Raw genomic sequence first — 12,176 nt, 5'->3', positions numbered from 1 at the left:
AACCTCATTCATCCACAGTTCACAAACGGAGGCCAATATTCACAAGGAGACCTGGCCAAGTCCCACAAATGAGTCAGGGGAAAATGTTGCCACTACTTAAAACAAAACAAAATAAAACAAAACAAAACAAAACCACCCTTTAATTCCACAGCCTACTGATGCAGGGAAAGCGTGTCATACACATACCCCATTCTTTCACTCTCGGTGAATTCTCCTTATCCTTTAATACCCAGAACAAGTGCCACATCCTCCTTAACCCACCCAACTAACTCACAGCTCTCTTCTTTCTCCAATCCCACTGACAATATGGATCGTCTCTGTGCTTATCAGATATGCTGCAGTGTGCTGCTACCTCTAACGTGTGTCTCTTCTCTCCAGTAGAGTGCCAGCACTTGGAAAAACGGGTTGGGGGGGGTCTCTCCTGTGCTTTTCGTTATCCCTGGTATATAACATAATGCATTGCACATAGTAGGCACTCTGTATCTGTGACTAAAGGCAGCACATTAGGTCTTCTGTTCCACTGTCCACCAGGTTTTGAGGTTTTACAGTAGGTAAAGATGGGAAGAGCAAATACCTGGACAGAATTGCGCAAACAGATCATAATATCACCACACTTGAATTTTACATATTTAAGGACAAATTTATTTGAAAATAACTTAATCATATTGATAAATTTGGTTGTAAGAGTGGGCTATTTCTATCCCATTTCTAATTGTGCTCATAGTCTCAACTAGATACTCATGTTATTTGAGAAATATCTGAGGTCTTCTCATGTGCAAGACACATCTTTCTACTTTGCTCAGTAGGTGACCAAGCGGATGGGGGCCACGCGGACAAACTAAAAGCATAATCAGAAGCGACTAAATGAGAATGAAAACCTCAGTTCTGTTTATACTGCAGTTTCTCACCACTGATTTCTCATCTCCCCTCCCAGCACCGAACCCCCACCCCCTCCACTCCAAGCAACACCAAGCTCCACAGACGAAGACACAAGGAAGCACTTTCAGGCATTCCTAATGCACACTTCACATCCTCAGGCTGGATGGGAAAACAGGTGTCAGCAATCTACCACTCATTCTGCAGGAAAAGAGCCAGACAGGATCTCTAATGAGCAGCAGGCGGCCCCCCAACCCTTCACCACGGAGAGATTTACTTGAGATCTGCAGTACAATGTCCTACACATTGCTGTTTGCAGCCCACAGAGAAGAGTCGGTTTACAAGTACACATGCCTGTGTGAGGTACTCTTCATTTCTGTTGAGTGTCTCTTCCACTGTGAGCCACAACGGTGAGTTACACAACTGAGAGGGCATTCAGTTAGCATTTCTGTGCAATGCCCAGCTGCAAAACATTTCTCCCGCGGTCCACAGAGTACTCCTTTTCCTCTCCACGTTGCTCTTTTCAGCCATGAAAAGTGTCTGCAAATGGTATTATTTTGATAGCTCTGGAAACCATTTGGGAGCCAAGAAAGAGGTTTCCTTACAGTGAGCAGAGAGAGCTCTAATTCCCCATCCTGCCTGACCAGTCCACGTTGCACTGGACTTAAAGGAGCCGTTCTGCCAGAGCTGTTTGCTGAGAGTGACATTAATTTGAGTAGCAAGAAAGGGTGATGGCCATCTCTCCAACTACCCACGGTAAACTGGACCCATCTGTCTCAGGCATCATGCCACTGATAGAACCTGCAGACAGCCTTCTTTTAGCTTCCTAACCATAAACTAGGTTAATAATTCCACAGTTGCTAACCATTAGAAAACTGACAAAGAGTAAAAAATATAATACAACTGGAGAAAAGGGCTTTTTATTCAATGTTTATAATTAACACTCTGCCTCAGCCATAAAGCATTTAAGGAGGTTTACAATAGAAGACACATTATTCAATGAGACTGTTAAAATAGAAAGTTTAAAGCAACAGAGGTGGGTAGAGAAGGATAAAATGTGGAACGATGGGCACCAAATTCCAATGTCCTGGAAACTTTTTTAAAGCCAGGACAGGATTTGTGAAATTTTGGAGGAGACCTTGGAGATAATCGAAGGAGTGATTCTCACACTTTCAGGGGCATTCAAATCACCCGGAGGACTTGTTAAAACACAGACTGCTGGGCCCCACCACAGACTTGGATTCTGTAAGTGTGCGGGAGGGATGAGAACCTGGAGTTCTCACAAGTTCCCAGATGCTGCTGACGCTGCTGTACTGGGACCAACCAGACTTTGGAAAACACTGATCCAGGACCCAGAGATTCACAGCTATGGATAGGCAGGAGCATCACTGGGAGGGCTGTACACATGAGGAGATTCCGATTCAACAGGTTTGCTGTGGGGAGCCAGGCACGTGTATACCTGAAAAGCTCAACAAATGATAGTAACAAAAATTCCTGGTTGAACACCACTGATACTAGGTTGTTGTTTTTTCCTAAGTGCAAAAAAACCCACATGTTTTTGAAAGAATCTTAAATTTAGGAAGGCATAAAAGAAATAAGAAAAGCATCATGAGAAAACTAAAAAACATTGATTTATCCAGAGGTAATATCCCTTCAAGGGGATTTATCCAAGGTAACATACTCTTCAAAGGGATTTGCAAGAAAGCACCCTGACGGAACACGGTTACCACTCAATAAAAACATTTATGAAGCATGTACAATCGTGTTGTGGTGGATGGACCTTAAACTAACCTAAGCTGACCAGGACAGAATTCAACTACCGTGTTTCCCCGAAAATAAGACCTAGCCAGACAATCAGCTCTAATGCGTCTTTTGGAGCAAAAATTAATATAAGAGACCCAGTCTTTTTTACTATAAGACCAGGTATAACATATATAATATAGTATAATATAATATAATATAATATAATATAATATAAAATATAATACCGGGTCTTATATGAATCTTTGCTCCAAAAGATGCATTAGAGCTGATTGTCCAGCTAGGCCTTATTTTCAGGGAAACACGGTAAACGTTAACTGTTCAAGAAGTCATTCTGCTACTACATGAGGCTGACACAGTCTTACATTTTATCAAGTCCAACAAAACAGAACTGCAGCTCACTTTAAGTGAAGTCTGTATTTTATTTTTCAAAATCAGTTTTACCCTCTAAAAACACAAATCAAGGATGACTGTATAAACTAGGAAAGGTTATTTGCTTTACAAAAAATATTCACATAAACAGCTAGATTAAGATCTTTACAGGCCCTAAGGATTGAAAAGATTATGGTATCCTCCTTCCCTGTGTGTGTATGTGCCAAAACCTAAGCATAGAGAACTTCAATTAGGTTCTGATTCTTCCCCTTACTAATTTGATGCTTGCTTTTGAAATATCAAAGTTCTCCCCACCAAAAAAATATTTGCTTCTTTTTACTGATGCCCTAAGCACAAGCTTAAGCTGACCTACTAAGTAATCAAATACTAGACATGAAGTTTCTTTAAATGGTGACCTTCAGTGACAAACGTATATATAGGCTTATGAATCGCAAATCCGATTGCTTGCTAGTGTATGTTTTTGAGACAATCACTTAAGCATTGGTTTCCTCACAGAGTGAGGGCACTGAACCTCACGTAGATGTGGTAATGTTAAATTGATAAGGTAGAAACTCCTAGCCCACTGCTGTTGTAATAGTAGCTAATCAACCTTTGGTTGCTGCTATTATTTACAAGCGATCTCAAACTCTTCTATTGCCTAAAACAAGATATATCTTTACTACCAAAACAATGGGCCTACCAAGATTTGCAATGCAATCTTCAACAATAAATGGCTATGCAAAATCATTTTGTAATGGATTTTCTACGGAGGATTATTTTTGTCCAAGACAAGTGAAAAATCCCATGTGTTTACAACTCCTGGAAGTTAAGTGTTTCAAAAGAGAACACCTGTCAAGGTGGGTCACCCGAGAAGGCTTGTATAACCTGGCATTGTTTCTTACATTGGAAGCGAACTTCCTCTTTAGGTAATCAGAAGACAGGAGTTGTTCCATCCCTTCAAATAAGCAACTAAACTTATGAATAGAATTTCGACTTGATCTTTAAAACAATCAAAATAAGTAAAAAGGGAGAGAATAATACACACCTTTCATCAGAGAAAAGGAAGAATACAGTAAACAAGTAAAACAGAAATTATTTTAGACACGTTGCTACATTTTCTTCATAAAATGTATACCTTTTAGAAAAAGAAAACATATAGCCTGCAATAAATATTATCTTTTCTTTGTACAAATATCCAGAAAGACTGCATCAATGATGAGTACTACTCAGAGAAGAAAACACAAATATACTTTATTTACATTCCTGTTCAATTTTCATGCGTGACTGAAGTACTATGTTTCCTGTTTAGCCCTTCCTTCATGAAAACACAATAGTCATTGACACTTTTCTTGCCTAGCACTAAAAATCATTTTTAAGGAATGATGGATGTTAACTAAAGATATTGTAATAATCGTTTCACAATACATACATGTATCAAATCATTGTTATATACCTTAAATTCATATAAAGTCATATGTTAATTATATCTCAATAAAACTGGGAAAAAATACTATCTCATTTAGTCTCTTTTATAAGAAACAGGTAATCCAACTCAATATTAAAATATACATTTAATTTTAAAGAAAAATGACATAACATCCATTATGAAAAATTGTGGAAAAATGTTCTTGGTCATATGAATGCACTCTACCAATTTCCATTAATAGGTACTATATTGTGAGAGCTATGTCAATAAGAGGTAAGGTCAAAGTTAAGCAAAGAAACAAGTATTGAAAAGTTATAAAATAACACATTCGGTTAAGTTAATCTGAAAAGATCAATGTAAAAGTAAATTGTCAAAAGGCAGAAACATCAGAACTTTTATTGTCATTTGGTGTTACATTAGTAACTGCTTCCCAATAAACATGCTAGAAGTACAAACCTTTATTATATAGGAAGGTATATGAAAATAAGATTGGACAAATATTTGTCAATATATGAAAATAAGATTGGACAAACATTTGTCAATAACCCTAACCTCTTAATGTATCTTTGTGTAGCTCTTTCATATTCTTTATTTCATTTGCTCTACTGTGAGAAAGGCAAGCGTTATGGACTGAACTGTGCCCCCCCACCTTCATTCATGTTGAAGTCCTAACCCCCACGTGATAGCATTGAGGTGGGGCCTTTGGAAGGTAGTCATTAGGTTTATTTATTTATTTATTTTTATTTTTTTATTATTAGTTTCAGGTGCACAAGACAAGGTACTACTTAGACGTTCATCATTGGTAGTCATTAGGTTTAGATGAGGTCATGAGGGTGGAGACTTCACAATGGGATTAGTGCTCTATTTAGAGGAAACACCAGAGAGCTTGCTCCTTCCCTCCTTTCCCCCATATAAAGATACAGTGAGAAGGCAGCCAGGTTAAGCCAAAAAAAGGATCCTCACAGGGGAACGGGAATCAGCTAGCACCTTGGTCTTGAATTTCCCAGCCTTCAGAACTGTAATAAATAAATTCCTATTGTTTAAGCCACCAAGTCTATGGTATTTTGTTATAGCAGCCCAAGCCAACTAAAACAGCAGGACTCATCTTTTCACCCCCATTTTATTGATGATGAAACTGAAGCACAACAAGATTAAGTGACCAGTGGGTAATATTTTGGTTAATTAGAACCAGGTTCTCTAACTTCTAGTCCAGTGCTCATTCTACTACACCTATTAGCTTTGAAAAAAAATGCAATTAATTTAAAGCAGTGTTCGGAACACACTAACACTCATTTATAACACTAGTTTCGGGGAACAAAATTTTCTGTCACTGTAAAAGATGTACTGAATATCCTACCATTCCTAAATGACGTCTCCTGATTGGCAGCCAAAGCAAACCAGTGGTAAAATGCAACACTTCATCCCTGGGTCTGACTGTGTCTGTATCAATTGCTTCGAACATTTCTCCAATCAATACTACAATGGACCCTGGGTTCCCACCTCACTAATAGTTTTGTTTAAAAAAGCAAGAAAATTTCTCTCGTGAATTGTCCAAATCCTCTTGACATTGGCACTGATCAAAAGGACTGACAAGCCCATCGGGCAACTCACTACAATCATTTATTTTATTTGCCTTCAGAAGCTATCTACTCTTTTCCCCCAACCCTTCTATATAGTTTCCATAACTCCCAGGAACAAAACATAGATTTCATGCTTTAAATAACTTGCCAACAGCTCTTTCTTTGAAAACAAGGTGAATTTGGGGATAGGACACTGGAATAGGAAACTGCAACCTTTACTGCTGGACAGTTACTTAAGTTTATGACCACAGGGAAGACACTACATCTCTCTTTGGTAAACCTTCTCCATTTGTAAGTATTATGATAACTTGAATGAACTTGAGGTTAAATTAGAATTGTGCGTGTATTTAGCCTGTTGGGCCCTTATATTATCAAAAGCTATTGCGCCTGTCATTTTCAGGTAAGAGAGCAAAATCCTAAGAATTACCCTTCTTTACTGTTAGCAAAACAGTATGTTATGCTCAAAACACTGTTATATTTTCGTCTTACAGACAAAATTATCCTGGATGCAAAGATAACTGGCTTTATACTGAGGGGCCTCTGTTTTTACAATTGCATTTGCTTTCTTCGCTATTATTGTCATCTTCACTGTTATTAAATCCTGTCATCATTTGTACCCATCACTCCCAGTCTGAGAACACGAAATCCCATTAGGAAATGAAATGGCCTTGGGGAACAAGGATCTATAAATCTTTCCATAAGATCCTTTTCCACACTTAGGGCTGGCTATAATTTTCTTTTAGCTTCCTCTCTGTTAAACAGAGGAGTCTCAAGTCTTTTATCTCTCATCACCAGTTGTACTTTGAAGGCTGCTACTGACCATCGTGGCCAGGACATGTGATCTTTCAAAAATCCAGTTGTTGCAAGATGGTGTTATGTGCCAGATGTGCCCTTAAAATCACTTGCTCATTAAGAGCTTTAGGAATGAAAAACTATGTGGAAACAGACCATTTACAGTTGTACTAACCTATAAGCATGTTACCATTCCTTGAGCAAAGACTACAAGCACACAAATTGAGTTTCACAACCAGCCATTAAAAACAGCACTTACTGTATTTGCCGGCGTATAAGACGATTTTTTGGCCCCGAAAAATATGCCTCCAAGTGGGGGGGTCGTCTTATATGCCAGGTACACTTCAGATAGACTGCCCATAGTGCTTGCCCCGTGCCATAGTGGCCTCCCGATGCCCGCCCACTTCATTCCACATACCGTTCAGGCATCAGCAGCGCTGCTGGGTGTATGCTCGGCTGTTATGCGATTTTGCTGTTATGCAATTTTACCACACTCGCAAAATCGCACACAGCCGAGCATACACCCAGTATGATAGCGCAAAATCGCGAATCGCGATACCATACTGGGTGTATGGTCGGCTGTGTGCGATTTTGCGAGTGTGGTAAATTCGGGTTACCGTATATTTCTTTACATATGCATTGAAGATTCGCGATTTTGCGCTATCATGGTGCCTGTTAGAATGTTGAAGAGCTCGCACTTGCGCACTAGTGAGGTCCCAGGGAGATGCTGATGCAAGGGTGGACCAGACTGCTATAGTGACAGGGCGGGCAAACAGGGAGCAGGGACCAATCAAATCAGGCTTTGTATACAGCCAACAGCCAACCACAATACTGCACCATTGTACAGTACAGCATAGAAAATGTCGACCAGTCAAACCCCTATCATCCCTATGATGGCACCAGCCAAAAGAAAGAAGTATGATGCAAATTTTAAACTGAAAGTTATTTGGTGTGTGGAAGGTGTGCGGAAGAGGGGGTAGTCTTATACGGCGAGTATATAACAAACTCTGTATTTTGAGTGGAAATGTTAGGGGGTCGTCTTATACGCCCAGTCGTCTTATACGCTGGCAAATACGGTAGTTGTAATATCAGATCTATCTTTTAACTGGCCTTCTTTTTCTCTTTTGTGTGTTTTGAGGGTGGTGAGTAGAGAAAGGAAAAAGTTACAAGTGAAAGGGTTTCGAGCTGTAATGCTTCACGAAAGAGAAATAGGAAGGGGAAAAAAAAGTGTCTTGATAGAATTGGCCCATAATTAGCTGTTATTGAAGCTGACCAATGAACATCAAAACACCACTGCTCATCAGTTAACAATAAGATACTGAAACTATTGTCAGAACAACTATTCAGTTACTTTTGAAATAACACACCTGTGTGGAGCAAAAGAAGCTTGAAGTAATGGAAGAGTATTACTGCATCCTCTCTATATAGAAAGGCACTGTTGAATTGAACAAAGTCCTAAAAAGTACACTGTATGTGGTTATAGCTCTCAGTTTTGGATTCTAAAATTTAAAATATTAAAGTAAATTACATAGAATGAATTCAGGGTATATAAAGGTGATGATTAATTGAAATGAACTAAAATATAGATACACCTCAGGAGATCATCTTGACAAGACATTTAACTGCATTTCCTTATTAACTGTAGACCTTTTTAAAAATAGCTTACTTTAAAATGGTGACAGAGCATTTGAATGACATCAATAGAATCTTTATAGACTTATGCAAATGTCAAGAAGATTTATTAATCTTTTGACTTAGAGCATTTTCCCCTTTAAACATGAACCTTAGATTTACTATCATTGCAGCAGCATGAAGAGTTCACTTTTATTTGCTAAGACCTTATTCCTATGGTACTTTCACTTCCAAAATAACCAAAATCCACTGGGAAATCCAGATTTAAAACTGTCCAATCATCACCAGGTCAAAAATGCAACATTTCTCATTATCAGTCAGTCTATACAATATAGATTGTAGATAGTTGCAAAGATTATTTCTTTACAAGCCTTGTATCTTCCTCATTAGAATAACAGTACATTTTTCAGGTAACACACTGGAGCCTTTTCTTCTAGATCAGGGCACTCCAAAGTTCCTTGGGTGTGGGTATGCACATATGTGTGCACAGATGTACATAAGAGAATCCATAAAGGTAAAAGAAAATAATGGAACCTTTATTCATATTTATTGTGTGTCTCTTTCTTTTAAATTTTCAAATTTTTGTAAGTACTTTCTTGTTCATAATATGTTAGTATGGCTATTTCTATAATTTGGAAATGTATATATATTGGGGATAAATGTCTCCTAAAAGAGATGAGTTTTAATATCAACTCTATAGACAATTATCAGCTTTAATTCTGTAACTTACCTGCTCAAACCTTAATTATATCACATAGATTTCAAATTCTGGAGTGATATGGTCTTAATATATAAAGCAGTATTATTACAATTTACTCAATTGCTATCCAGATTTTTGTATTTTTATAAGATTTTATGCTCAAAATTGACTTAGAAGTTAAAATTTTAATTTTTAAGGTAAGTAGAAATACTGTAATAGAATACCTTATTAAATAAGAGATCAACAAAAACTTATTTAAAAGATTTTAAAGTGCTCATAGATGTTAAAACAAAACCAACTCAAAATACTTCTACGACCTGTGTCTCTTCCCCCACAGAAATTTCAAATTGCCTTCATTTGTGACTCTCTTTGAGGTGCCAATTTTATAGTGTTGGCTGAAAATTACACAATATTAAGTGACACTGAAATTTTTATAAACAGCTTAACATCTAAATATGCTGTAGTTACATTCACTTCTATTTAAAATGTCAAATACTAATAAAAAGTTTATAAAAATAAAACAATGTTTAAGAAGTCCCTCTACCTTAATGAAAATAAACTGAAATAGCAAAAACACAACACATTTAAGAGGCTGTTTTCCTGTGAAAACATTCCGAGCTAGATTTTTTGTTTTGTTCTCAATGCACCCCTTTTAAAAATGTGGCATTTAGAATCAGCACATTCCCTATTGGTAATATTAGAGTCTTGTCAAGAATAGGAGGAATGCTACTGCTCATAAGGCTCTAAAGGAACCTACATTTCTATGCACACATCTTATATAAGCCCAACAGTTGCTTTTCTTCATAAATCAATCTATTGTTGCACTTCATAATGAGAAGGCAGATTTACTGCCTTTTACCGCCTTTTCTCACCATCAGAAAGATGCCTATTTGGGTAACAGAACGTTTCTCTTCTTCAAGGGTGTTTGGGATTAGGGAGGCAGGGGCAAGAACCTTTAACATCTGCTCCCTTCAACTGAATGACACCTCCAGTTCTCACAGCCTGGATGTTGAACAGCAAGTACTCGTAAGTTGATAAAATTCTCTAACTTGAAGAAGCACAACACTTTCAATACACCGAAAACACATCTCTAAAACACACATTTGGGATTTGAAGGTTATACTGTAAAACTAGAACATATCATTTTGATTGCTAACACTGTAATTCAAATGCCATAAAATCATCATAGTTAGAACAATGGGAGTTTCGAATAAAGGCCTTTGACTCCATCATCTTGAATTTTCCCTAACCCTGAAAACAAATCTAAAGTTCTGCCTGGTAAGACTTTAATCATATGTTTTCTCAGTATTGTTCAGTAATAACAAAACAGTTTATTACAGAGACTTACATTCTTCTGTTTTTATTTATTTATTTTTCCCGTAGGGAGAAATATTTAAGAATTGGGAACTTTAGACTTTAATTTAAAAATAAGAGAAAGGCACTCATCAGCATTTAATTCCTAACCATCTGCCTTTTAAATACACACACACATACTTACCCACTCACTAGTTAGGCTGCACCTTCTTAGCAAGTAAGTAGATCTTGATGGATCTAAACAGAAGTTTCAGTGATCATAGTTCTACTTTTGGAAACACAGCTATCTTTAAACAGGTCTCGTGATTCCTACTAGCAAATGCAATCAACCATAAATTAAAAGTAAATAGACACCATCAAAAACAAAATAATTAAAGTAGGGCAAGTAATGGATTCAGGAAGAACCTCTATTTTTGAAGAAAACTAAATTACATCTTCTGTCTTTGAATATGGAGTATTGCCTGGTGAGTGAACACTTCTTGTTACTTCGGGCTATCTTTTGTCACTTAAGCAATGCTTTCTGACAGTTTTACAGGCTGTTATCCCAAGGACTTCAGTATTTATGGCCTTTATTCACTTGGGCATTCTGCTCTTATCCACTGGTTACTAATCACTAAATAGATTTTTTTTTTTTATGAGACTGAAATTAGCTCAAAGGATTGTCCTTCAAGAATGGCAGCTCAGGACAGCACCGGCTAGAGTTCTCCTCGGCCTCTTCCTTGCTCTCCTCAATTTTCTCTTCCTTACAGACAAGTTAATGAGGGTTTAGATCCACGCTGTTCAATTAGAGCAGCGACACAAATGATTTACAGCATTCTTAGAGGACGGTTTGGAACCGTTTCTGAATTGATCCTCAGAAACTCATTCAATTTCAATATTTCAAGAATGATCAAAAAGCCTAAACTTGTTTTTAATCTTCATGAAACAACCGCATTTTCTACTCAGAATCATTATTCAGGAAAAGCTCAATTCTACAAACCTCACTATCTACACATGTGTAAATGTTTCAAATATATACATTATATTTAAAGTTCTGGAACATTTAGTTTATAATATGGCATTCAAATTTCTCTCTACACAGCAAAGGTTACTTACTACCTTTTTATCCACTACATTTAAAAGACCATGTGCTGAAAAGCAAGGAGAAAACACAGAGTCTTCTTTCCACTTAATTGCATTTGACTTAAACATCTCCTAAGAGATTGGTTTTCATGTCATGAACAATGTGAAATGTGTAATAGATCACATCCTCTTTACCAGCTGGCTGCTAGAAACTTGAAAGTCAAATTAGTCTGGAAAGTGGTGTTATCTTATAAACTGAACATTTGAAAGAAAACTAGAAATATTGACATTATTATTCTTATAATTGTCCTGGTGAACTGAGCAAATTGCACAATTCCCTGAGTGTGGGCTGAGCAATGGGGGGAAGGGTGAAAGAGGGAGGGAGGGAAAGGAGAAGGGAGACTAGCTTTGCAGGAGCACGAAGGTTCCACTTACTGCTTTAGGATAGAATTTACTAAATATGACTCTTCCTGGAATTAAAGGGATTTATTATGATCAGCTTCTGTTTTCTCTGAAATTACGCTGGAACAAACACATTTAAAAAGGAAATATTCAAAAAAAAGTTTCTTAAACCTTTCGATATTTCCATGTCTGGGTAAAAACAATATGTTCTATCCCATGAGAAAAACAATTTTAATTTATTGAGATTAGTATTTACTTG

The 12,176-nt window shown here is 37.2% G+C and overlaps 1 protein-coding gene across 5 annotated transcripts in view; it reads right to left on the bottom strand.

The window, feature by feature from the left end:
* The window catches only part of MLLT3 (MLLT3 super elongation complex subunit), a 261,994-nt gene that overhangs the window by 24,537 nt on the left and 225,281 nt on the right, over positions 1–12,176 (bottom strand). Inside the window, exon 2 of one of the 5 annotated variants that reach the window (XM_081065565.1) lies at positions 10,638–10,690. The exons of the other annotated variants lie outside the window; for them this stretch is intronic. The gene's annotated coding sequence lies outside the window, so the exon portion shown is untranslated. The remainder of the gene's footprint in view (positions 1–10,637; positions 10,691–12,176) is intronic. 5 annotated transcript variants of the gene reach the window in all.

The sequence above is a fragment of the Rhinolophus hipposideros genome (assembly GCF_964194185.1).
Source record: "Rhinolophus hipposideros genome assembly, chromosome: 11".
In the NCBI taxonomy this organism is placed as follows: Eukaryota; Metazoa; Chordata; class Mammalia; order Chiroptera; family Rhinolophidae; genus Rhinolophus; species Rhinolophus hipposideros.
This window is presented reverse-complemented; position numbering and strand designations above follow the sequence as displayed.